Here is a 27,209-nt window from a genome sequence, read left to right on the forward strand (position 1 = left end):
AAGTCTCCAGAAGATGCAGCACAGGGCAGGAAGCTGCCCCTGCTATTTCAGAGTGAGCTGTAGTTCATTGCTGCCCATCCCTGGGAGCCAGCAGAGCACTTGTCAAGTACTGAGAGCCTCTGGGCCCAGTCCAACAACCCCTTGCAAGCAGATTTTGGTCAGAGGGTTGGCTTCATCAACACAGACCTAATACTCAAACACAAGAGAAATGTCTGCTTCTGATTGTTGATACTTCCTCATTCAAGGAATTCTCAAAGATGTAAGATTCTCACACCTGAATATTTTTAATATAAAATACTGTCCGTCCCCCCCCCAAATATCATATTTTCTCCTTTCTTTCCCACAGATTTCTTAATCATTAGCCTATGTAAACACTGGCTGTTCCTATCTCATGGAAAAGATTAATTTCACAGGATTTCTTTGAACATCCTATGGAAAAACAGGCGTGAACATTTTCCTCCATGCTGATCTGTGTCTCCATAAAATACTGTGGAAAATACTACATGCCTTTCTTTAGCAATCTAAATATTTGGAATGAGATTTTGTTTTTCTTTGAGTGAAGGAGTTATTATTAAAAGCTTTAAAAGGTTCATATTTATTGCCTACAAATTGAAATCCATGGGAAGCCTTCCAATAGCTTCAGGAGGGTTTGGAGCAGGCCTTAAATTTAGCGATTCCACCCAATGGGAAGAAACCATTTTGAGATCTGCTCCAGCAATGACTGCATTGGTGCCTTAACCTTAAGACCTGAAGAGCTATCTCTGGGGAAGCAGTTATTTCCATTAATTACATAGTAAACATCTCCAATGTCTACTTTCAGTTGGCTGATATTTTCCACCTATTGTGATCCCAGATGCAATCCTCAGTTGGATCCTCATCTTACCACTTACTTTGCGTGGACTTGAGCTGTGCATTCTCATTTCTAGCAGGGATATAAACATTCCACATACAGCATTGATCTTCAAATTCAGCAAGAAAACCAGTAATTCTTTTTGTAGTCTACAATAAAGACCATTATGTACAGCAACTCCTATTTTCTGGAGGCCTTTTACAGCACTAGCCTTTACTCTATGGAGTCGTGCCCACCAATATTTTTTTTTTGCAATGTACACCACACATTGTTTGAATATTGTGTGTGACCACTTTGCCCTCAAATTTGGAACTGACATTCGACCAGCTTGACGCATCAGGCCTGAGCTTTGCTAAACAAACACACTTAAATGCAGTGCTGACAAAATTTCCCACTAAACAACACAGACAAAATTAAGTAATAAAAGAGGCTAAAACACAGAGCTCCAGCCTCGTAAGCAAATGGATTTGCTGCTGAGCCAAGGACATTTATCTGAACAAACTGGGAAAACATTTTCTCAGATTAAGTATAAGCAGGTTTGTGTATTTCGTGCTAACATGAGAAAAACTCACAACGTACAGGACTGTCAAATGCTGTCTAAAAATGTACTGGCATGAGTTTGGGATGACCACAATACTCACAGACGGTGGGTGCTGGAAGCTGCTCAACTCTTTGAAATGTTAAAAGTAGGCTCAGCCAAGAGAGACAGGCATGCAGCATGCAGAGGAAGTTAAGTTGCATGATAAACACAGCAATCCCATATTCATGGAAATAACAGCTGCAGATGACCTAAACATAGCTTTGATAGGACACAAGGTCACTTGCAGAGAAATAGTTATTCCAGAGAAGTATTACCCTATAAAGACCAATTTGAAAGTCTCAAGTAAAAGGTACTCTTACCTGTCAGTAACACTTTCTTTTCCTCTTCCTAATTCAGGAGCCATCCCCTCCCTGGGAGGTCATGAAGAACACTTGCTTTGTACCCAGAACAAGAGGCTTCTGCTAAGCCCCCACCTCTGTGAGCAATAAATGCTCTTCTCCTTTAAGCAGCTGTGTAATGGGAGGCACCAGAGGTTCCAGCCTTCCTCAATCTTATTTAATTCTCAATGCTGAGAATTTCTATGCTCCCAAGGGACTGCTATGACAAGGGTTCCAGTGAGGGCATTTGTCTGGCTGACTTCAACAGCAGCGTATTCATGTGGGCACCTGTTTGATTGACCACAGGGAACCTGTGCCTGATCAAACAGTGTATTGCTATAGGCTTTGGCACCTCCTGAACACAGCATCCCCTTTTCCTCGTCACATGATAGCAGGAAACCTCTGCCTCTCTTCAGAATTTGGCCAAACTGTACACTCAGTTAAAGTCAAGGATAAACCTCTGCTACCGCTAGGTTTTATTACCAGAAAGCTTTGCAGAAACATTACTGGACTTACATAGGAAGTTAATTTTAAGGTTCATTTTACTTATTCAGCAGAACTTACAAATTACTTTTCTCTTGACTTCTTTGGAGACATTAAAAGATCTCTGTCAGTTCTTTATGGATAATTATGACATTAAGGCCATGCCATGTCACTGTATTCCACCATAAACCATGAGTTGTATCCTGCTATGGGAATTTAAACTAAATGAGGGACTAATGGCACAGAGCCTGCTTCTCTGTGGAGCAAAGGAGAAGACAGACCATGTTCTTCACAGGCAGCAAGGATGCCAGACTGCTTTGAGTGACTATGCTGAAAACACATCCTCCCAGCACTGGGGAGAAGGCAACAGGCAGGAGACACTTGCAGCTGAGTGGTACTCAGCCCTCCTCTGCCTCTGAAAATGGTAAAGCCCTAAAACAGACACATTGAAAAATATGTGATCTCATCTAATTCACATTTTGAAATTAGTTAAGCATACATAGGGCAACTAGAAAATGTACTGCAGAATCACAGAATCATAGAATGTTAAGGGTTGGCAGCAACCCTAAAGACCATCTGGTCCCAACCCACCTGCCATGAGCAGGGACACCTCCTACTAGACCAGGTTGCTCAAAGCTGTATCCAACCTGGCCTTGGACACTGCCAGGGTTTGGCATCCACAACCTCTCTGGGCCACCTGTTCCAGTGCCTCACCACCCCCAGAGTAAAGGATTTTTTTCCTAATATCTAAATTAAAATTCCCCTCTTTCTAAGTTATACCCATTCCCTCTTGTCCTATCACTGCAGTTCCTGACAAAGAGTCTCTCTCCTGCTTCCCTGTAGGGCCCCTTCAGATACTGGAAGGTTGCTATGAGTTCTCCATGCAGCCTTCTCTTCTCTGAGCTGAACAGCCCCGAATTTTTCAGCCTGTCTTTGTAGGACAGGTTCTCCAGTCCTGTTATCAACTTCATTACCTCTCTGGACTTGCTCCAACAGTTCCAGGTCCTTCTTATGTTGGGGTCCCCAGATCCGGATGCAGCACTGCAGGTGAGGACTCGCCAGAGCAGAGCAGAGCAGATCAGAGGGGAGCAGAGGAGAATCACCTCCTTTGACCTGCTGGCCATGTTCCCTTGGATGCCCAGGATTTGGTTGACTTTCTGGGCTGTGAGTGCACATTGCCAGCTCATGTTGAGTGACACCTCCCAAGCATGTCAGGGTCCCTCTGGATGGCATCCCTTCCCTCCAGCACGTCGATTGCACCACGCAATATTAATGAGTTCTACCTCACTAGAAAGTTATTACACCTACCAGGAGCGTCTGTCCTACAGTGTGACAAATTATTTATTCAGCAGAAAAGCCATTGTTTCTCACCTCATCAATTACTAGAAAAAAATGTTTACATGTGCTCATCTATTTTTATACAGCTCAGTTGTCAGTCTTAATTATGTTCTAATTCTTTCCATTGCTAGCAAGCCTTATCTATCTATCCACTTGCGGCAAGAGGGAAGTCGTTTTAGAACCTGTAAAGCACTGACTGTTCTAATTAATATTGGGAATGTGTATTTTTCTTTACTGACTTGCAAATCTCCCAGTGGGTTTCCTCCCTGCCTGTGTCGTATTATCAGACCTAATGGGATTTATTTATCACATGTTCTGCCACTGTTTTTTTCTGATTTGTTTCCACAAATCTATTATGCTTGGAGTGCTTCAGAAGCAATGATTATAACTAACTTTCAGTGCCATTTTCATCAATGATAGATGTGAATTGCCGTATGTCACCATTATTATGGATTATTTATGCACAGAAAATCTTACGACTGCTTTGAATTACTGATGTCCTTGATGGACAGCTAGTAGTGCTTTGGGATGATTATGAAATGCTTTTCTGTAATCACCAAAATGTTCTGCAAAATTGCTGGTTTGTAATTTGTTTTCCATTTTTGCCATTGTGGTCTCTACAAATAAGGAGGCTGACAATGGGAATATCTAGATTTCATATCTGTCTCTCCACACCCAATAGTACCAACCGTGCAACTGATTTTCATGGTGCTACTGGATGAGATGAGATGGAAACCTAATCTCCATATTGTCTTTGCAGACTGGAAAAGAGCAGGGAATATTTTGAAAGAAAAAAACATGTATGACTGCACACCTCAGGCCTGATGAGAATTGCCAAAGTTTGTGCTGATTCAAAAGGGGATTTTCCTTGAGTCCTGTAAACTCTTCTGTAAGCTTACTTTTAAATCATGCCTTGAGGAGCTGAGGACTTTTTGTATTTGTAAAGTACTATATCCACATTTTAGGGAACTCTGGAATTAGTGTCACAGACCTATGACACAGCAATCTGAAAATAAAATAAAATAAAATAAAATACAGACAGGGGACACTGGAAATCACCTAAAATAGCATTAGTGCTTTTCTTTTCGAGTAATCCACAAATCAAATTTGGAAGAAACAAAACAAAACAGACAAAGAGAAAACAAGAGAAAATAGCCCTGGCAATACTAAATAAGTATCATGCAGGGCTAATGAAAGAACTTGCTAGCAGAAATAAAGAATACAAATGAGGTGATGAAAAAGGAGAACATTAGGTATCTATGTTTTAAAACCACCAGACTCTACTCTATCTGGCTTTAGCCCTAAAAGCATAAAAGTGTAATGAAATCTATGAATTCTTTTCAAATATGCACAAGAGACTATTTTTTGGCAAACTCTATGTTCTAGCTACATAGACGTATGTCTGGAAAGGATGCTACAGGTTTTTTAAAGAAAGATAACCTTTGGTAGCATTTTTTTTTTTAATTCAGTAGATTGTTCTAGTGCTTGTTCTTTCTGCTGTGACAAAGATGTCACTAACACCATACAGGCAGAAAGCTGGGTGAGCAGAGCCCAGTTTTCATAAGGTATTTGGGCAGCAAGAAACATAAATTCCCGCCATTCAGATGCATCATGCATTGGCATTGCTCAGCACTTCCATCCTTGAAGGCACTTCCTTCTATTTTCTTTAAAGTGTGATCTTGAAATTGAGGGCTTAGTGGTTTAATCTTTGACTGGCAGTTATGGACTGTGTTGGCAGGAGAACAGGCTACTCATGCTCACCTCTTCAGCTTTGAAGTGGCTTCTAATCCCCATACTTTTGCCGGAAGATAGGTGTTTCTGTTGTGTCCTGCCACTGATGTTAAGCATGCAAGGAAACTGAGCCATGGGCTTGTACAGTCTTATGTTTTATTTTCTCTTGGTAGAGGGAACATTAAAAGCTGGACTCCGGCTCCAAGGAAAATATAGGTAGAAAATACAGGGCGAGATTGGCCTGTATTTTCCTCTTTGCGCAGCAAATATAAATATACCCCAGATGTAATACCCCAGGCACCAAACAGAACCAGATGCGCTTAGGGCTGTGACTGGTGAGAGAGTTATTTTGTATGATCCCTTCACATAAAACAGCTAAAATTAATATTATGAAATTTCCATTACATTTTAGCAGCCTGGACATAAAAGCCGTTCTATTTCTAAAATTCTCAGCAGATTAATATTTTTGTAATCATTTGCTCAAAAAGATTAATTGCCCCATCACAAAAAAGGGTGAGTAAAATTGTAAAAAATCATTAAGTTAGTGTAAAAGGTACTCTTCAATAAAAATAATTATTTTTCTAAATTATTTATATTGGCAACAAACACAGCGTAAGTGACCCCCTATTACAATTTATGTAAACTTTCTGTGATTTTGTGTGTGTTGTGTGTTAAAAAGGGGAGTATACCAAATTAATGAGCATGATTGCCAGGAAAAAGTTAATAGAAAATCCATAAAGAAACCAATTTCTGCAATTATTGCTTTCTTAGCTTTTCATGTTCTCTCTCATAACAGCTTTGGATATTAAGGGGATTATGACTCAAAAAATTTTCCTAAGGCTTTATCCAGTAAGAGTATCTCAATGAAAGACATACAACAAAGGCAGTGAGTAAAGAAGCCTCAGGCTGAATATTTGCACCAGATTCTCGGGGTCTTATTGGCAATTTCTTTATTTTAGGGGACTTATTGGCAATTTCTTTATTTTAGAGAGAAGATCTGGTGATTTTACTAACTCATAAAAATTGCCTAGAATATTTTGAAAAGTGAGCTCTGATCACAATATTATAACTAGTAGAGTAGATTTGTGGGAAAAAAAACCCATCCCTTATTCCTAACTTGCAGGGTCACAGGCAGCGGGTCCTTCATCCTGCTAGCAAATCCACAAAAATACATACAATCCAGACGTGATGGATTTCAGATATATCTGCTGTACATCAGAGCAGAACCCCACACAAGGAGCTGTGTGGGAATTCAGAGGCAGTTGCTGCATGGAAAGAATTGTGCAGCATAACAAAAAAAGTATTTCCAGCTTCTGAAGGCAGGGCAGGAATGATCTTCCCAGCAGCACACTCAAACTGGGAACCCTGACCCCTCAGCATGGTAAAACTCCCTTAATTATGGTATTTCCATGTCATGTAAGTGTTGCCTCCAGCTCTGGAGTTACCTTTTTGTCAGCTACTTTGGGAGGTTTTATGTCATTTTGCAGGTGAAAGATGTAACATCTGACATGGACAGAGGTGTCTAGAAGCAAAATAGCGATCCCTGAAGAAAGCAATTTATTTTGATTTCTGTGTGGCTCAGTTTTCACCACTGGTGTTCTTGAACAAGCTTTCTGCTTCTGGACACAAACACACTTCCCACCGTGCTGCTCAGCATTATGCCCAATTCTTATGCCCAATTGATCCAGAAAATAGCCCTTCACTTGGCTTGTTTGGAAGGCAAGCAGAACAAACTTTATGCAAACAGTAGATATGGTTACTGCTTTCTTTGAAAACATAAACAGAAAAAAAGTCTCCAGATTTTACATAATAGTGCAGTGATTGCAAGACTTTCTCAGGATAAGCAAAAAGAACTCTAATTATTTCTTCTGCATAAAGGCATTTAAATCCACATCTTTAACCTTCCTGGACAGAGCCTATCATTCCTGTGTTCAAGTAAGCCCAATTCAAGCAAGTCAGACTCAGAGATCACTGATCCTAGCACTTTATTGGACTCCAGGGCACTGCCCTGTGATTTTATCTGATCTCTAGGAAATATTACTGAGCTATATTTGTTGTTCTCACTTATATTTTTGTGCACAAGAGGTTTTACACTTGAGTTTTATAAATAGCAATACACTCACATGGGTGCTTTGCAAGTTTCACCTCCCTTGCCATCAGCAGAAAGAATTTTCCTGAAAACAGGTAAATTACCTGTTTACCCCCAGAGCAAGTACTGAGCTTGTCAGGATGTTTTGCCTTCCTATTTCATAAAGGGTTTCTTCAGTGTCAATTAGCTGCTGACTTCCAGCTGAGCTACAGTGTCACAGAAAGGCACTCCAAAGGCATCTTTATAGAGCAGAGACTAACCTGTATCAGGCAGGATGCAAGAGAACTGGATCCCAGCACCAGAGAGCTGTGGCAAGTATTTTGGAAATTATTTTGGCTCAAGTCCCTACTAGCTACATGGGAAAGACAAACCACTTTGAAGCTTAGCTAGAATAAGATGTACCTACAAAATATTTTATTGTTTCATTTCTCATACCACTCTCCAGAAATACTCACTGATAATTTTTTTAATAATAACATTTTAGCACAATAAATTAGTTTTCTTTTTGACTGAAGGCTAGATAGAGCAAAGACATATGTCAGGATGGCTGACAAACCTGAAGCAGCCGTGTCCTCGGTATGTGGCAAATCCTTCAGTGTATATCAGTCTATTTGTACATTTCCAAGCACTCCAAATATCTCCTCTAGCTCATAAGATTCAGTTTGCTAACCAGAAAAAAAAATATTCCAGGTAGGAGGTTAGTCCTGCACTATTAATGTTATCTGAACCTTCCAAGCAGGTATCAGGAATAAGGAGACGGCATAAAACCTGGGGGAACATCCTAGGTTTACAACAATCCCATAGTCCAGCAGGTGTTAAAGAACTCTAATATAATCCTAGTTCTTCCTATAGGATTAAAGATTCATGAGGTACGAAATGGACAGAGGGAGAAAGAGAGAAAATATTCCTACCTTAGTGATTATGCATTTCCTTGGCAGAAGCATTCATGAGTTCCTGCCCCAAGGATTGTTTATATATTTTAAACAATGACAGTTTCAGTAAAAAAATCAAAGTACAGAAACAAAACATCTGATCATTTCTACAGATATTTATCACTGCGAGTCATTATCAGTCTAAGTCAGCAAACACTAGGTTGACATCATCTGCTTTCACAGTCTTTACCAAGTTTTCTTGTTTGGCATGCAAGAAGGCAAACCATCAAGGACGCTGCAACATGCAGAAAATTCCTGCTAACTCAGTTCAAACAGAGTAATTAACAGAATTAATCAATTTCAATTGAATGAGATCAAAGAAATCTCCTATCAGTTGACTGTTTAGAATAACTCAAGGAAGATTAATTTCTATCCTAGTGTTCTCTTGATCCCAATAGGTTGTTGATGACAGGAGAGTAGAAAGCAAGCTTTTTATCATCAATCACTTTCGTTATTGCTTGGCTACCTGCTGTGTACAAGGATCCACACATTCTTCTATTTTTAAACAAGAAAGCAACCTGTCAATAAGTGCTGAGCCGCTTGCCATTCAAAATGACCACTTAGGGAAGAACCTAAGCATAGTGGCTGCTGTGTAGAATATTTAACAGGAAGCTATATATGGAAAAACACAACTTAGACTTCAAGAGTCCCAGCCAGCCATGTTTCTCTCAAAGTAAGTAACACTGAAGCTGCATGTAACAACTACTGATGTCTTAACTGCAATGCATGCTCAATATACCACTTGCACATACAAGACATCTGTTTTACCTACATATTTATCTACATGTAACTGCACTTACACCCGAGCTATAAGCTCTAGTTATTACTTATAGAGAATGTATAATGTCAGGCTGGAGGGTCACCAGCTTGTAAAAGGAATTACATGGTCTAGTTGCCTTCAATAAGGGAGGACAAGGGTAACTGACCCTGTCTTTCTTCCAGTCCAGACTCACATCTCATCAGTTACTGTGTATTGATGCAGCACATTTTATTTACATCACTAAAATAAAATCAGCCATCATTCTCTCTCTCTTATGGTCATTATCTCTTGTGATTTCACTTCAGCTCTTCTGGGCTTCGGGCTTAGTCAACACAGTAATTTAAGAGTCACCATGCTCTGCACTGATGCATATAGTTTTAGTTAAACGCACCAGATGCAGACCAAAGTTCCTGAGTTCCTGTGTTCTCTGTGTGGGGAAAGTCAGTCACCCACGAGAGGAACTCACAGTGGTCTTCCAGGAACTGCTAGCAGCTAGGCACCAAGCAATACCAAGGAAAGGAAATGCACTAAATCCTGTCAGGCTCTGGGATTTAAGGGAGGAAGCGTCCACACTTCAGATTCCAGGTGTTATTTTGGTGGGCTTTTTTTAAGTGCTTAACAAGGATAGAGTAAAAAATGGAAAGAAATGGAGGAAAAAGGGAGAGAACAAAGACACCACTTAGTGCAAGTCAGTGGCTGAAACATCCACTGAGGAGACAGGAGATCTACGCTCACATCTTCTACCTCCCTGTGAACATTCTAATCAGCAAGCCATTGGGTGGAGTATTCTTAAGCCCCAAATATTTAGCAAGCTGCTTATGATTTCAGCAATGAAGCATTTTCTATTGACACCCACGTCCTAACAGGCCAAAACCATACACTTCTATTCCATTTTCATGTGTACCTTACTCAGGCAAGTTCCCATCAACTTCAAAGGAAGCCTGGAAACTTGGAGCAGTGGTTTCTCACATTCTGAGTGTCAGAGTCTGTGCTTACGCTGCCCTGCATGCCTTGGCGCGCCCCAGGGTCCTGCTGCACGGATCCTGCAGACCAACGCCCAGCTGCAGCGTGCTGTGGCTCATCTTCCAGCTGGGCCTGGGCTTCCCTTGCCATGGGAGCTGGGTCTGCAGGATTCAGGGACAAAGGATTGTGCACACCTGGGTCTTGCCCCAGTACAGCAGTGACAGTCAGCCTGCACCTGCTTCTGAGCACCAGGAAATGGGAAGCACTCGTACACACCATGGCACAGGAGTATCCTGCCCACTGAAGAAGTTTCCAAGGGGGTTCAGCAGAGCACAGGTCTTAGAAAATACTCACTGCTGGAAAGCACAAAAAGCAAACACTAATATAAACTGTGCCTGAAAAAAGTGTATGCATCTTGAGTTTGGATAAAGCAGAACTACAACAGAAACCATTTACCCTTCATATTTAAAATCAGTGTATGAATCAAGCCAAAACACAGTCACATATTAACTTAGAATGCCAATTATTCAAAATGAGTTATTAATTTATTCCTTAACATAAGTTTTCTCCCTAGTACAGACTACCAAGTTTAGGTAGTAAGATGTATGCACTGGCCTCATTACAATAGCATATATATGCTAAACATTATGAAGTGCTCTCTGTTTCAGTAATTTTTTGAGATGAAAAAGTACTGTTATGTCAATTTTTATCAAGGGGATCTAGAAAACAGTGACTTGAGAACACTATATAAGGAATTTCTTTTGACAGGTTGGGGTTTATCTCTTTGTGTGGTAAATGTTCTCTCATTTCAGTTCTCTGAGAGAACTGAGCCATTTTTTTCCTTTGTAACAGACATTCGTTTCTAATATCTCCAAAACATATAAAGGATATCATGATCATGGATAGAAAATTTCTTTCATCATGTACATCTTTAAATATTTACAATTTCCATTCTACATTTTTTCTCAGTGTTCTTTTGCAACCATAATGACAATTTTAATTTCCTTTTTTGTGTGTGTGTATGTGAAATTTCCCTCCTAATTTTTCCTTTGCTGCCTATATCGTAATTTATTTTAGAGTTTTCTAATCTGTTTTTCTTTCTATCTCCAGATTCCTCTGGCTTTCTAGCTTATACATTCTCCCTAGGAGAAGAAGCACCACACATATTTCAGCTTCTATCTTTCTCAATAATAAGTAAAACTCTGTTTTCATAGCCTTAAAATTACATTTAGTTTGTATACAGCTGTTATTGAACTGACTTTGTCACTGTACAACCTGGGCTTTTTTCTCTGTATCCAAATTGATTTAAAGTTTCATATTGATCTGAGTATCAATATCCAGTTTGTAAGCAACAATACCACTCATGTTAAAGGGCACACTTCAGTCATCTCATATAGAGCTCAGTCTAAGCAATCTCCATGGGAAAAGCTTCTTTGCTGTGCAGAATACTTTTACTTATTTTCCTTTTAGGTACAGCTTCCCATAGATAGCTTTGTTTCTTGCAAAATAGTAGCTCAATCAAAGGCTGGGCATTGCTTTGTTCCCATTTGTTCTGACAAGTTGAAACTTTCACATTACTTCTTGGAAATTTGCTCCATATGAGAAGTTAATCGTTGAAGAGGTTTTTAATTATTTTGTCAACCCTTTTTTTTTTACTAAGATTTGTCAGCCCAATCTTCTGTAGCATCACCTGTTTTCTTTCCAAAACTTGCATTCTCATGGAAAAGTGTTCTCCAGACTGGCATACTAACACAGCTGCTTCTAAATGTGAGTCAGAATCTCATTCCATATTTCTCTCTCAGTTTTGATCTCTCTACTACAATCTGATCTCAAAATTAGGATCCCATAAACAGCAAAATTCAGGGGGTTTTTTTTGCAATATTAAATAAATTTCTCTTTGGGGTATTTCACTTGCAATTAATCCTCTCAGAGTTTCATTCTTTCAAAGAGTCTGATTCTCCTGACATGTTTTTTTATCACAAACTGGTAATTAGACTGCTTTTCTTTAATTGTAGGTTATTAAATTAGATCCACTGCCTCTGCCCTGAGGTTAATGGAAAAAGAAGAGTAGCTAGCTTTTTCCCACCTCACTCTTTAGAAACTTTTCTTTTTGAAGGGCAAAAACCACTGTCTGATCAATTTCATAAGGAACCCAGAGGCAATAGCTATAGTCATTACCTGCTATTCCAATTCCTTCATCCCTCACATTTTCTTTTGCTGTTCTTTTGCTGTTCTGACACCAAATGTATGTTATTTTTCCTGCTTCTTCTTCAGATGCCATAGAGTGCTCTCAGTGGTAATTACTGCAAGTGCCTGGGTTGGATCTTATAACCCTGATGAATCTTTCTAGTGGTTAACAGGTAAACTAACAAATATTTAGCAGGATATTTAACACTCAAGCTTGGAAGAAATGGAAGCTGATATTTCTCTTCTTCCTCTTGGTGTTGATCTGTTCTGGTTCAAAACAACACATTGCACAGGGAATGTTACACTTCTGACTTAGACTATTCAGGGTCTAGCTGAGCTTAAATTCTTGCTTCAGCCTGAGTCTAAGATAATCTTTGTGGCCACAGGTGACAGGAAAGATATTTTTACACACAGTAAGTCTCCAATAAGTGGATGGGGAGACTCAGTACATTGTGACTAGAACCCAAAGTGGCCAGCTCCTTGAGCAAAAAGCTACCAAACATCACACATTTGTGATACTGATCCTTTCAGATGACCTACAAATAGCACTGCCCATGTGGGCCATTGCGTCCTGGTTCCTGATCCTCGTGTTGTCACTGTATAAAAACAAAGATATGCCACATAATAATCTCAGCCCTTGTCATCTGATTTAACCAAATTTATTAGAGGTTCTGTTAAATCCACCATTTTGCTCATACTGATTATTTCTGTTAGTATCAACAGTACATAGGAGGTGAGGTTTGGCCAGCAAGTGCTATCAGAGTTCTGTGTGCCAACCCTGGTGAAGTGTCAGAGGGAAAATGCACTTAATTCTAATCATTTGTGATCCACAAAAATTAATCCAAAGAGGAACAGTAAAGGTTTCTAGATGAATCATGTCAAAAGAAACTGGAAGAGCTCAGCTCTGTTAGTCTGGCAAAATGAACACTAAGAAGGCTTTGATTGCTGTGCATAGATCAATCAAAGAGTCTTTTTTGAGCTAAGGAACCATGTTGGCAACAAAACTGGAATTTATTCTGTGAATAAATTTTGGCTGGGAATCACAAAAAAGCAAGAGAAGAGCCAACTTTTGGAGCAATCTCTCAATAAGGAGGATTAGAACAAAAATTTAACATTGTAAAATAGAGGGTGGCCAATTTATAGGAAAAATATTTATCTGACGTGCTGCCTGCAAAAACAGGAGTTTCGTCTCAGAGGCTCAGGGGAAAGATGGTCAACTTTCTTGAACCCATAAATCACATTCCCTAGTCATCACAGAACCACACAGACGTCAGAGAGCTGTGGGGGGAGACATAGCTCAGCAAGCCCCAGATCTTTTAGTGTTCCCTGGTGGGTTTGGGCTGGATGGCCCCTGTTCCCCAGCAGCCTCCAAACCAATGCAGCCCAGTGCCACACGAGAGCTGCAACCCCAGCATGGGAGTTCATCTGGCATGCAGCTCAAAAAAACCCAAGTCCTTCATCCCAAACCCTGCCAGCCACACATAGACATGTAACATTCTTCCAGCCCACAGCTCACAGGTACCAGACTGTCTCTTCTCCAGACTGAGAAGAAAAATCATCTGGAAGAATATTTTTCAGAGTAAGATTTTTTTATAAGTACTTGTTCTCTGATCTTCTGCAATTTTAGCAACAGTAGCATTAAGAACTACAGTGAAGACTGAACATTTTTATGCTAAATTATTATCATCAGGGTTAAATGCTGTACTGATAATTTAAGAAGATTTGAGCTTTAAGATGCAATAACAGTGTCCTGAACTGCATGTTCTACCAAAGCTGAAACACTCACAGCAAGTAAGTGTCAAGGCCAAGGGTATGTGCCATTTATTAATAGAAGATGAAGCTATTGCTGAATTAAAAAGTAGCCTCAAGTTACTAGTATAATTAAAAACTGTGATTAAATATTAAGATGAATGAAATAATTTAAATTGTGAGCTGTCAAAGTGCCAAGTAAATAATTTAAAGACACATTTAAAAAGCAGTGGGAACACCCTTTTTCTGCTTTTGCTACTTCTTCATATTACTAAACCATTTTTACCCTTTCTAATCTAATCCTCACATTCTTCTCTGCTATTTGCATATGTTAGCAAGGTTACTTTCTGCTACAATATATTTCTGTTTATAGTATGTGCTTGTAAACTACAGAAGAGGTTGTGCTTTGTCCTATGTGAAAATGGAAAAAAAATCATTGGGAATAGAAGGAAAACCCTTTCTGGGGCAGCCACAGGGAACAAAATAGATGTTTATGGACAGAGCAAGGAAAATGAATCAGGAAAGTGGGTATGGGCTGACTGCAAGTTGCTTGGTTATCTAAATATTTTCTTTTCAGGACTTTTCCATCTCCATTTTCTTGGCTGTTAAGAGTTATTTTTCTCACTTTGGATAAATAATACCCTTTTCTTCTTTCATCAAAGGGCATCAGCGGCCAATGCTGATGAAGAGGAGAAAAAAAGGAAGGCAACTGCTGGCACTAAAATAAGAAGGAAGTGTGTGCACTGACTGCACAGGCAATCAGGTAGTCAGAAGATGGATTACTGCAGGTCAGGGCCCTCACCTGGAATATTGAGCAGTCAGGAGACAGTTTTACTCTGCTTGATCCAGCACCTTAGCTAGCCTGGCAGTATCAAGTTGTTGCCCTATTATCTCCAAGGTGGAGCTGAAATGTAGGATCCCATGGGAAGCTTCAATTAGACCAGTGCTTTTCTGTGAGCAAAGTTTTTTTCCTTGAAGAACTGGCTTCTGTCATCAAAGATATTTTAATACACCTCAAAAAAACTTCTCACCATCTCCAACTCAAGGCAGCAAAGAATAGAAGCAGAGCCTAGTTCTCACTCTGCCAGATGTGCATTCCTGATACCTTACTCTGTCTGCCACCAGCCTGGATGAGGGCATTGGTCTTCCATGCATGTTGTAAATCCCTAGGTGCTCTCTCTGCAGAGATGCAAATAGACACCCATAGCTAAAGTACAGTGCATAATTACATCCATGCAGAGAAACTGTGCATGGCTAAGGCTCTCTGAAAGGTTGAATAAGTTCAGTAAAAGCAAAGTTCCCATCCCATCGTTTTTCCCACAGATTTTAGGAAACAGATTTCTGATGCCCATTTTAATGTTAGCTTAAAAGTACACAGTGCCCAATAGATGAGTAGTACCCAATAGATCAGTAAATACATTTTTGAGAAACCAAAACAGAGGTTTCCAGATAAAAGCCTACCTAGATGTAGTATTTTGAAAGAATATTTGAGAGTTAAGCAAAGAAAGCAATAGACTTTCCCCCCATTCTTAACCTGTGCAAGGAAGGTTAAGCTCTTCTCTACTGAAGAGCTGGTGATTTTTTGCCTAGAGATCTGTCATAGAGGCTGCTTTACAACACTCTCCAGTCATACAGCTGGAGGCATCCACAGTTCTGTCTGCCTATACCTTTGAATACACTTGAGTTTTTGTGGAGAAGCTGTTCTCCACCCACACCTCAACCCAGGATTTCTGGAGAGTTTTTACTAGGAATCCCAAATACTTTAGCAAAGCTTGTTGATAAGAATATTTCCCATATATAGAAGCATTTTCCTTTCCTGTCACTATATCTCTATTGAGAGACATTTCACATCCACCTGTTTTAAATACAATTTTTTAAGCCACCCTACTCCATGCCTTTAGACTTGTGAAGAGGATGTTCTCATCCTTGCACAAGGGTTCAGCTTTCTATGGAAGCAGTGGCATCTGTAACTTATAGAAGACTTCTATACAGGACTTCATTCCTCATCTGTGTGCCTTCTTTTTACCACACAATAGCAGTCTGGGTGAGCTTTTCATGGGGCTGTTCCCTTCAGCTGGATACTCATCTCAGTTGAATAGAAACCTGAATTAGATTTTTGAACAAGTATCCCAGCCTCCTTACAGGCTGCATAAAGGCAAGATTAATGGAATGAAGCACAGAAAAGACCAAAGATGCAAAGTGGGCAACAAATGGTTTCTTCTCACTGAGGATTTTACTTATGCTAAAACAGTTTTTTCTTCTTATTCATATAAAGAATAGGATTTTCAGATGCATTTTTTTTAGATGTTATGTATTGTTGATGAATACCAGAAATATACCAATTGCTACAAATTCCTTTTTCCTTAAATTAATCTTTTATTACCTTTGGCAGAAAGGCAGAGGTTATATATCACATTCTTTTGGATTTTTAATATCAGGCTGTATTCATTCAGCAAAAGGACCGATGCTCTTGCAGTAGTTGTAAGCAATATTCCCAGAACACTTGCTGTACAGGCAAATGGCATCATAGTTCATGTGCAGAGCCCAGGACTGTCTTGTTAAACATCTGCAGGGAAATACTGGTTTCACTAAGCTTCAGCACTGATCTCAATTGAGTTTTACAATTAATTTTACTATTGTACCATACACTTTGGCAAAATAATTCTGCCCCACCTTGAAAAGGATATATATTGTCACTTTCTCCTTTGGTTTTGTGGCCCTTCTTTCACAGGCTGAGTGTGGCCCTTTCTCAGTAACTCACAGAACCACTGTAAAGCCACAGCTTTCCCTTCAGGTAGCAACTTCACAGGCTCAAAAAGGACTCAACCACAAGCAGCACATACAAAGAACAAGGGAAGCAGTAGCATGTGATATGTCCTGAGTGTCTCACCCTTGTTTGCTGATGGTTTGAAGATACACAATTGTGGCAAAAGTGTGAGAATGCTTATCATTTTTCACCACATTATTTCTGTATATACACCTTTGCACTTCAGATTACATATGCAGTTGTGGGGGTTTTATACTCTTCTTGACTGATGGTTTTCAAAATTCCTTAAAATTATTACAGTGACATTTGAAAGTAGTCAATGTCTTATCTGAAGCACCAGAGCATCCTACAAAAGGCCTCAGGAAAGTTTAGTAGTAGTAGATATCACTTCATAGATTCATAGAATGGTTTGCATTGGAAGGGACCTTAAAGACCACATAGTTCCATCCCCCCTGCCATGTGCAGGACACCTTCCACTAGACCAGGCTGCTGAGAGCTCCACCCAGCCTGGCCTTGAACACTTCCTGGGATGGGACATCCACAGCTTCTCTGGTCAACCTGTTCCAGTGCCTCACCACCCTCATAGTAAAGAATTTCTTCCTATCATCTAATCTAAACCTATTCTCTCCGTTTGAAGCCATGTCTCTACATACGGCTGTAAAAATTCTCTATCCATCTTTCTTTTGGGTTCCTTTCAGGTGCAGGTTGTAATCAGGCCACTCCAAAGCCTTTTCCAGCATGAAAAAACCAAGTTCTCTCAGACTTTCCTTGCAGGACAGGTGCCCCATCCCTCCTATCACCTTGGTGGCTGCCTCTGGAATTGCTCCAACAGGTCCATGTCCTTCCTGTGCTGGGGACCCCAGAGCTGGGTGTAATACTGCAGGTGGGGTCTCAGCTGAGAGTAGTAGAGGGCCAGAATCACCTCTCTAAATCTGCAAATTCTATTTTGTTCTTTGCAATAGCCAAAGTTACTGTGGAAGTACATCTTTACAAAAATTTTGTAATATAAGTTAATTGTGATTTTCAAGATATTGCACTCAGCTCCAGTGTTTCATTTCTGCCTGCCTAGACTTTGTCAGAAGCAAATACTTATTCTGGGAGAGATCAGACTACATACACAAGGCTCAGCCAGTAACATGCATGTTACAGATGGACCCTGCTGATCTGCCTGCCTTTCTTCTGGAGATCTGGCCACAGGCAGTTTGGGCAGCTGTGGTGATGTAATAACCAAATATAATCTCATACAAATATGTGACCACGAGTTCAGGGCTCTGCCTTGTTCACATGAGAGGAACACTGGAGTGAAGGCAGATCTGTTCTGCCCCATGGATGGGTTCACAGGTACAACAAGCAGCTGCCACTGCCTCATTGTCTCACACCGTGAGAGCTCTCCCAAAGGGAGATTGAACCCTCAGAGCTATTGAGGCTGCACAACCTCAAGCCGTGTGTTTATGGCTGGGGATACGATCTGAGCTCTTGTCTTCTGTGTGACAAAGATCAGCCTGCACAACCTCTGGTACAGTACCTCCACCCCTCCTGCCACTTCAAGGGTGGTTCTACCTTCCCTGAATGTATCCTTGTCAACCAAGGAATGGGGGCAGAACAAGATTTTGAAGGGATCGTGCAGCAGCCTCCAGAGAGTTCTTTAGAGGTAGAGTTACAAGCCTGAGGAAACAAAATGTGGTGCCAACACTTGCTTCACCATTCCACCAACTTTCCCTTGTGTACCTGAGTGCTCACAATATGATTGTTTTGTGAACAAATATAAAGCAAATGGGAGGTGGGAAAATTGAAAGATCTATTTGAGGGAATAATGGCAATATTAGCAAGACAAAATCTTTATTAGGCATGTTTCCCAATGAGTTTTTGTTTTGTGCATGTATTTTTGTTCAGAGTGGGAACAAATGAAGGAAATATTAGATAGAGCAGAGGAAATCCAAGCAGACATCCTTAACTCAACCAACCAAGAATCCAGCACACATCTAAAGGCAAGTCAGTGGGAACTTTGCCTTATTCATGAATGCTATAGTTCCAAGAACCCTTAATGATAACATTCTTAATTTTATAAATCATACTACAACCCGTATAGTCTATACCTCTGGTCACGCAATGTGGTTTCTATTTAAATTTAAGTTATTCATTTTACCAGTTTGCAAGAGATTTGACCTCTCACTTGCCTTTCTCTATTACCTACCAACAACCTTTTAGACAGTGATACATTTCTGGTTTGGAACACCATGAAAATGAAAAGAGAACAACACAACAACAAGCATTTTTCAGTGACATAAAGGATAATAAAACTGGAGATTCAATGATTACTGTGCAACTCAATGAATTTTCAAATGATCAGTTTAGCTAGCAACACTCCATTATTCAAATGATTAAGAAAAAGATTTTTTTTTCCTGGTATTAACAGACAGTTTATAATATGATACAGCATATATTACTCCAAATCTGTGAGGGAGAGAATGAGACTAAATAATATTTCTCTTTAATAACCTACACGTACCATTTTTTTTTAGTATAAACACACAAAATTAACATATGAGCTTCCCTAAATTGTTTTGCAGCTGATCTATTTGTGTCCAATACATTGTCCCAGTACAACAACAACAACTAAAACTACCAATTTATTTTGTGGAAAAAATGTTGTTCTTCTCTGGGCTTCTCTTCTCACCACATGCCATCAGTAAAAAACATTATATTTTAATCTGAATTCTGATTCCAAAGTAAATAAAATACTTTCCTAGTTTAGCCATCAAGCTTTTAAATAAGTGACTGTTTTAACTTGTGAAGAGTCCAAGATTAGGACAAAAACTTAATCAAGATGCAAAGAGATGTTAGGATATATTTGGGGCTTTTAAATTGCTTCATAGCCATGGTCAAAATTAAATGGAAATTATGGGGGTTTGTTACATGTAACCAGCAATAGGCATTCTTCATCTAACAGAGTCAGGTTAATGTTTAAACAAGTTGTGTGGGATCTACTGATCTCCCAGAAAATCCCTTTATCAAGGACATTCCAAATGATTATAATAGCCTTTTATTAGACCCCAAACCTCCAGGTTTTGATAACATTTTATTAACATATATCTAATTTCTAGGCATCAGAATTATTTTGGGTATTGTTTCAAAGAACAAATTCCCTGTAGCAATGAAACCAACCTTTGATTCTTTGTGACAAATTTTAACACATTTCAAAGGAGTTTCCATTAGCTGGAAAGTGATGTTTGTGGGTCTATAAATGCATTAAATATTTTTTTTTTAATCAAAACTTAAAATATCCTATTTTTTACTGAAAACAGGCAGAGCATATGAACCAACTTTACATGGACACATTTTGCTGTTAACACTCTCTGGCACTAGAGATTTACCAGCCCTGTGGCCTCACATTTGAACACAGCCCTACACAGACAATACACTTCTAGAGCACAGCCCTACACAGAGAACACATTTCCAGAGCACAGTTTCCTGCCTGCTGGAAGCAGACTTCAAAGCAGACTTCTGCCATTGTCACTTGTTTGTAAATCCATTTCCTAAGCCAGAATTGAAGATGTGACTCCATACTTAAAACAAGAAAGCTGCCTGGAAATTCAACTTTGTGGCCCCTGGCCACAAAATATGAAGTTGTCTGCAACAAAAAGGACTATTCTTTCAGGAAAATAAAGGAACTCTGCAGTCTTAGCTTTAATTCAAGGAAAAAAAGGTTCTCCATGTACCTTGGTATTTATTATGTATGCTAGGTAGGGGTAAAAACATCTTCCTTTTAACTTTAACATTAGTTAAAGCATTTTAGACATTGTGGAGCAAAGGAGTGATGTTCTTTTTCTTTTAAAAAACATATCGGGGATTTTTTAAAACTTATTTTAACTTAAAATCTGCAAAATTTGATGTTTCTAGCTCACTAGTTGGCAATTTAATGTTTTTTTCTGTTTCATACATCCTGAGTGCTCTTTTTAATTTCATATTTTTTCTAAAGTAAATGTAGTCATGAAAATGGGTTTCTGCTTGAAACATTATTGACTGGCAAAGGAATTTTGCTTTTATGTGTATGAACAGCCTGTCTTTATTGTTCTGAGTCCAGATTCTGGCAGGATGTGTGTTAAAACATATTTTAGACTGCAATTATTAAAACCTCTTTCAGTGTTACATAGAACACGAGTCTTTTTTAAAAAAATAAAATAAAAACCATTGATTACTTAGATTGCAGTGTCCCTGCAATGCAATGGATTTATTTCAAGAATTAAAATACAGTTTGCCTTTTGGAATGCTGGTTTCACTAAACCTTAATAAAGAAAAAAAGCTTACTGTTAACAATGCTCTGTAAATTATCAGCATTTCAGCAAAAAAGATTAAAGTAAAACTCCAGAAAAATATTAAAGTAAAAAATCCAGACTTTTCCTGCCAGAATTTTCTCCTATTTTACTGAAGTGGGATTGCTTTACTTTAAGCACAGAAAGTATACAGGTGTCAAAAGTTAGAGAGTTGTACAAATGTCAGTTTGGTGTAGTTTGACAGAGGCAGGAGTTGAAGAGCTCCCTGCAGAAAGCTCTGTCTCTTTTTGACAACACAGATTAGTTTGCCTAGATAAGTACTCCATTCTTCTCTCTTTTTCCCCAGACCATACAGACTGAGCACTAAATGTCACAGCCTTGTCACCGCTGGTCTGGGCCACTCACCTTGTGAAAAGAACCAGAAATAAGTGTGTTTTGGGTCAAACCTTCTGACTGCTGTGGCAGGAAAGATGTAATGGGAGGAGGGGGTCCCACAGAGGTGGTGTAGCCCTGCCCTGAGACTGCTCATCTTGAGACCCTTGCTCAGTCCAACCCCCTCAACTCACTTCCTGGAGGAGGGCTCTAAGGGCTGGCTTTGTACAGGTGAATAAAATGCATGCATTATCTGGTCTGCATACAAGGTGTGCAAAAGAAAGGGGATTAGGCCCCCTTGCTCTCCTTCACTTCTGCCTCACACCCCCAGCTCTGGACCATTCACATGGCAGGGTCAACATCAGATCTAAGCACTGCTGATATTCTTTGTTCTTTCTCCCTTTTCTGTCTTTTTTTCTCTCCTCCTTTGGTTTGCCTGGGCCACACATGGCTGTCACGATCTACCCCATGCTCCAAACTGAAATTCATTGTGGGGGTAGGGAGATTGTGGCAGGGTGTTGTGGCTTGTGAGCCAGGACCTCGAGAAGGCTGCTGTGGGACTTGAGAGCTCATTAAAATGTACTGTAAAAAATCCAAGGGCTTGTGGAAGTCTACTGTAGAATTTAAGAGCTAGTGAACCAACAGCTTTGGTGTCTACACATGGGCAGGGTGCTGGAGTTATGGCAACTGCACAACAAAATACGAGAGCTCCCAGACATGTGATCCAATGTCTTTGTTCAGCCTGAGGAGAATTTATAAGGAACATCACAGCCACTGCTGGTGCATTGGGACACCTTGTTCCCACCACCAGAACCCCTTGCTTTACACTATATCCTCACACACCTGCACAGCAGCACTTGGTCTATCTCAGTTACAGTCATTTATGGAGAATAGAGCATCCACTTAGTCCACTCAGTCCTGCTCATGCCATTTCAAACAATAAACAGTGACCAAATAAAGCCAAACTCCATCTCCTTCCAAAGCACTGGATCTGAAGCTGAGCACTGAAGGTAGGCTGGTGTCCCACAACTGTTACCACTGATTTTGGTTTAGGAGAGTGATAATGCAGCAATGCTTTTGAAGGCCAAAATTCAAAAGTTACAGGCAATTTTTACTCAGTACTTATTCTGAAAAATCACATTGGACAATTTTGCCCAAAGATTTTGGATTGTTTATATCAACAGGAAACAGATCCTTCCCAAACTCTTCGGTTTTATTAGCCAACATGAGCCAACACAACAGTTAGGAAAAGTTCTAGCTCTTGGCCTAAACTCTTGAGACTATGAAAGAGGAAGCAGAAAAAAAACCAAGCAAAATTGTGCTGTGGAGTTTACTACATTGCATCCTGAACATGCATTTTATCTTTACAGGAAATACTGCAGCAATAAAAATATCCCTCTCCCACCTCACTCTGACCTCCCTTTAGAAAGATAGGCTCTCTTTAAGTCAGAAAATTATAGATGGACAACTCTATGCATTTACATGTAGAAAGTATTGTCTCAAAACTTGAAACTGCTTAAAAGTGGTCATAACTACTTTAAATCATGTACTTCTTTTTCCTCTCCACCAGTGAAAAATAAAGAAGGATGTAATAAATAAAACAGGGGAAGGGAGCTAAAAGGGTATTTGTCTTCATGTTATTTTGTGGCTTACCACATCATACTGAAGACTTCAGCATTATACTGTGTTGAATGTTATGTCAATTTGCCTGCCAGCAGAGAGTGGTTCCTTTCTCTTCCAAAAGGGGTATAGGAAGTAAATCCACTCTTTTAATTGCAGATTAGTTTAGATGGGAAGTGGTTATACAAACAAGAAAGTTAAACTACCATCTATTTTGTCTATGTCAATCAATCATATTAAAATAAAAGTATGAAAAGTCTGCTTAATCTCAACATGATGCCTCTCAAATCCTCAAACATGCTTTGTCAGTAGCGCAGATCTTTTTGACTTTATCCTTGACAAGTATTGGGAATTAATTTCCATCTGGTTTTTTGCTCAATCTTTTCCAAACTCTGACACATTATCTTCTTCCAGACATTTTTCAACTTTCCCTTGTTCCTACACTTGGTATACTTCCAAATTCAAGATCTTGACCAAGTGGAATTCTCACCAAGGTCCAGGAGAAACATCAAACACACATAGTAAGCATACATAAATTTAAATAATCTTTGAAAACTAAGTACAGCTGTAGGTGGCTGACAAATGCATGGCTGTATGTATTGATGCAGCTCCTAAACTAATCTAGAAAACTAGAAGGGCTGAAGGCCAATGAAACAGAGGCTATAGGAATAAAACATTATTCATTTGGCTGGAGCATGACCTAGATTGTTCTAAAAAATATTTGCAAGGTGAAAAATTAGAATGACTGCCAGTTCTGGGGCAGTCTTTTACTCTTTCTCCTTCACTTTCCAACATAATACCTATTTCTAAGGCATTCAGAAGTACCAGAAATATTTTTTCCTTCCATTCTCATAAAAGACTTTTACCTCAGCTTCCCCAACATCCTCAGAGAAAGATGTTGAGTTGCATTTTGTGCTATTAGACTGTTTATGATTTTTCCTTATTTCTATTCTTGGTTCACCTTTCTCATTTTAGAATATGTCTTTTTTGGAAACAACTATCATGTAAATACTAAAATAGCATCAATAACCCTAAGGATGTACATATTAAATGTTCATTACACACAACCTTCAAATCCATCTGATCCTGTTGGCTTCTTTGCATTATGCTTTCATTTTTGTATTTAAAGGGTTTTATGGTATTTACCCCCACATTCCTATGGTGCAGCAACTTTCTTTTGAGATATATTCCAATATTTTCCAATAGATTTAGTGCCAAAGATAAGATAAAGAAAAGGCTTATGTTCCACTAATCCAAGCTCCTATATGAAACTCCCATTTCAGAGAAGACAGAGGTGCTACTTTCTTCCCTTTACTTTTGAAAAATACTTTTTGGTTTTGAACATTAAGTTGGTGCAATTTCTCCTAATAGGTGAATTTATATTCTCACATTCTATAAAATGCAGATTGCATAATACAGCATGATGGCTCTATTCCATTATGCTTTATTACTCACACAGTATGTTTTTCTCTTTAGTACTCTATCATTCTAAATTATGGCTGCACTGTAGGTTACTCTATCTAGTAAATAAACATAATTCCTGCCTGGCACCCTACTAACAGTGAGCAACACATTCCTTCGCAGGTGGTCCTGGGGCCTTACTTGAATTCTAGCTACATAATTACATTCAACCTGCCTGAGGTCTCCTTTAGACTTTGCAAATGTATTCTTCATTTGTCATGATTTTATAGTGGTGCCTCAAGCAGTGGAACAGCTACACTTGCATGCTACAGCAATCTATTACTTCAGTATACCTTACCTCAGCTGTTTTCCATACTTTCTAGAACCATGGGAAAAATAAAACTGATCATAGAAAAAAACCTGATAGAAAACAACTGTTTCCAGTATTTTAAAATGAATGACTGAGTGCATTATCTTCCTAAGGAAGTAAAACTGCTCATTCTTCAGCTTTAATGTTCATGATTGACGAGTTATCTTAAGCCTCTGACATTGCTTGAGAAAGCAGGGTTAAACTAAATCTAAAGAAAAGTACATAATCACTGATAACTCAGAGACAACAGAGGAGGAAAGGAAGTATAATAAGGAGAAATCACCAGCAGGCTGGGACCTTTTAATCAGTAACTCCAAACTGAACATCCATCTCTATGGTACACACATTAATGCAGTAAAATTAGTCTAAGGTTACAGTTCTATTATTTCAAGGAAAAGTGACCCTTCAGTTAAGAGGGTTAAGTATTTTGGAAGGCATCACTTCAGCATGATTAAACATCCAAAAGAAAGAAAAATTCTAGTTCACTTGCAGAAATTTTGAACAGCAGTGATGCAAAAAATTTTTACAGTGATGCAAAAGAAGACACAAAACTCTGCAATCAACAGAACTGCATCAGAGAATAGAGTTCTGTTGCACAGCGCTAAAGGTTCCACTGTGAAGGTACTAAGCTCTTCATGCCCAATCCAAGATTATTTGTTACTCAAGATGGTCTTTACCCTTATGTGAGGACTGAAGACAAGCAGGAGAAAATTCCTGCTTAAAAACAAAAACTACATACATAACAGTGGAAGAAGCAGACATTTTCTAAATTTCTGGGGAGGAAAAAAAAGGCCAAAAAAATCCTCAGAAAAGGGAAATACTCTGAACCCACCTCCTTCTTCTAGTAATTCATAAGACTCATCTCTAATTCAGAAACTACAGTACAAATTACTGTCCCTTATCTGACAAATGTGCAAACAGGTTTTCCTGTTTCATGTGGTCTAAACACTGAAGCAATAATTTTTTCTTTCTAAGATTTCAACTGTGATGTCCTCAGGGCCTGAGAAAACTTTGCAGTCCAAACTTACATACCTGCTGATTATTCCTACATAAAAACACAGACTTCCAACATCTGACTACGATAGTAACTATTCAATGTTAAGGCGTTTAAATGAAAGCATGGTTTAAAGTGTCATTTTCTAGAAAAAGATCACTCTATTCATCAGTTTCTTAATTTCCAAGTTTCAAATTAATCTGCTACATGTAACATATGCACAGTATAAAAGTGATATTTGTGATCAGGGTGAAGTTACAGATCTCTCCAGCTTCCCAAATAAGCACTCTCAAGAACAATATACTGGATAACTGGTCTACTTTTCCTAAATACCATGCAGATATAGGAAACATAAAATAAATACACAAGGGTTGTGACAAAAAAGACCTTCCCACAAAATTGACATTTTGAAGGAAACCCATCAACAAAAATAGGACACACCTATTTAAAATGGCTATGTATGTTATTCCAGCATTTCCTAAAATTTAATTCTTAGTCAATTATCTAGTCCTGTATTCTAGCTCACCATGTAAAGATGGTTCAACACCTACTCAACAATTACTGAGATGAAATTGGGTGCAGGGAAATAGCCAAAAACATGGCAAAATTCTTCCATTTGAAATCCTTAAAATCAGGGAAGAAAAGCAAAGAAAGAGACAGAAGGGCAACAGAAGAATTGAAATATTTTAAAAAACCAAACAGAAATGACATGAAAATAAGAAAAGCCAAAGGGATGACACGAAGGCCAAGAATATGTACCAAAGCTCGACCAATTCATCCGCATTGAAATCAGAGGACAGAGTTGAACAAACGCTCCAAAAAGGACATAGTGTCATTCAAAAAGGAAACTGAAAAATACAGAAAATTTGAAACTGAGTGACTACAACCAATGGTTCAAGGATGAAATGTGGTGCAGTGAGAAGGACCAAAACTTGCCAAAATTAATCCAACTGAAATCTCTAAATTCTGGAAAGAAAGGGAAACAGAGACAGATGCGAAACAAAAGAATTGACATTAAAAAAAAAAAAAACAAAAACAAAAAACAACAAAAAACGATAGGACAGATAAACAGAAAAAGCCAATGGGAAGACCTGAAGTGTAGGAATACGGACCAAAGCTTGCCCAATTGATCCTCATTGAGATTTCAAGATTTCATTCCCTCCCCTGAAGGAAAATTCTTCCTCTCCTTTCCTTTTCAGGGAATGAAATCTTGAAATCAAAAGACAGGGTTGAACAAACACTCCAGAAAAGAGATATGGTCATTCAAAAATGAAATTGAAAAATCCTGAAAATTTGACATGGAGTGACTACAACCAATGGTACTGAGAGGAAATGTGGTGAAGTGAGAAAGACCAAAACTTGCTAAAGTTATTCCCATTGAAATCCCTAAAATCTGGGAAGAAAGGGAAAT

General features: G+C 39.0%; 1 protein-coding gene across 2 annotated transcripts in view; it reads right to left on the reverse strand.

Moving 5' to 3' along the window:
- Nucleotides 1-27,209, reverse strand: part of KCNK2 (potassium two pore domain channel subfamily K member 2) — a 129,724-nt gene that overhangs the window by 81,197 nt on the left and 21,318 nt on the right. The gene's annotated exons all lie outside the window — the stretch shown is intronic.

This window comes from Agelaius tricolor, unplaced genomic scaffold, assembly GCF_023055355.1.
Source record: "Agelaius tricolor isolate 1412-34295 unplaced genomic scaffold, bAgeTri1.0.p SCAF_1, whole genome shotgun sequence".
NCBI lineage: Eukaryota > Metazoa > Chordata > Aves > Passeriformes > Icteridae > Agelaius > Agelaius tricolor.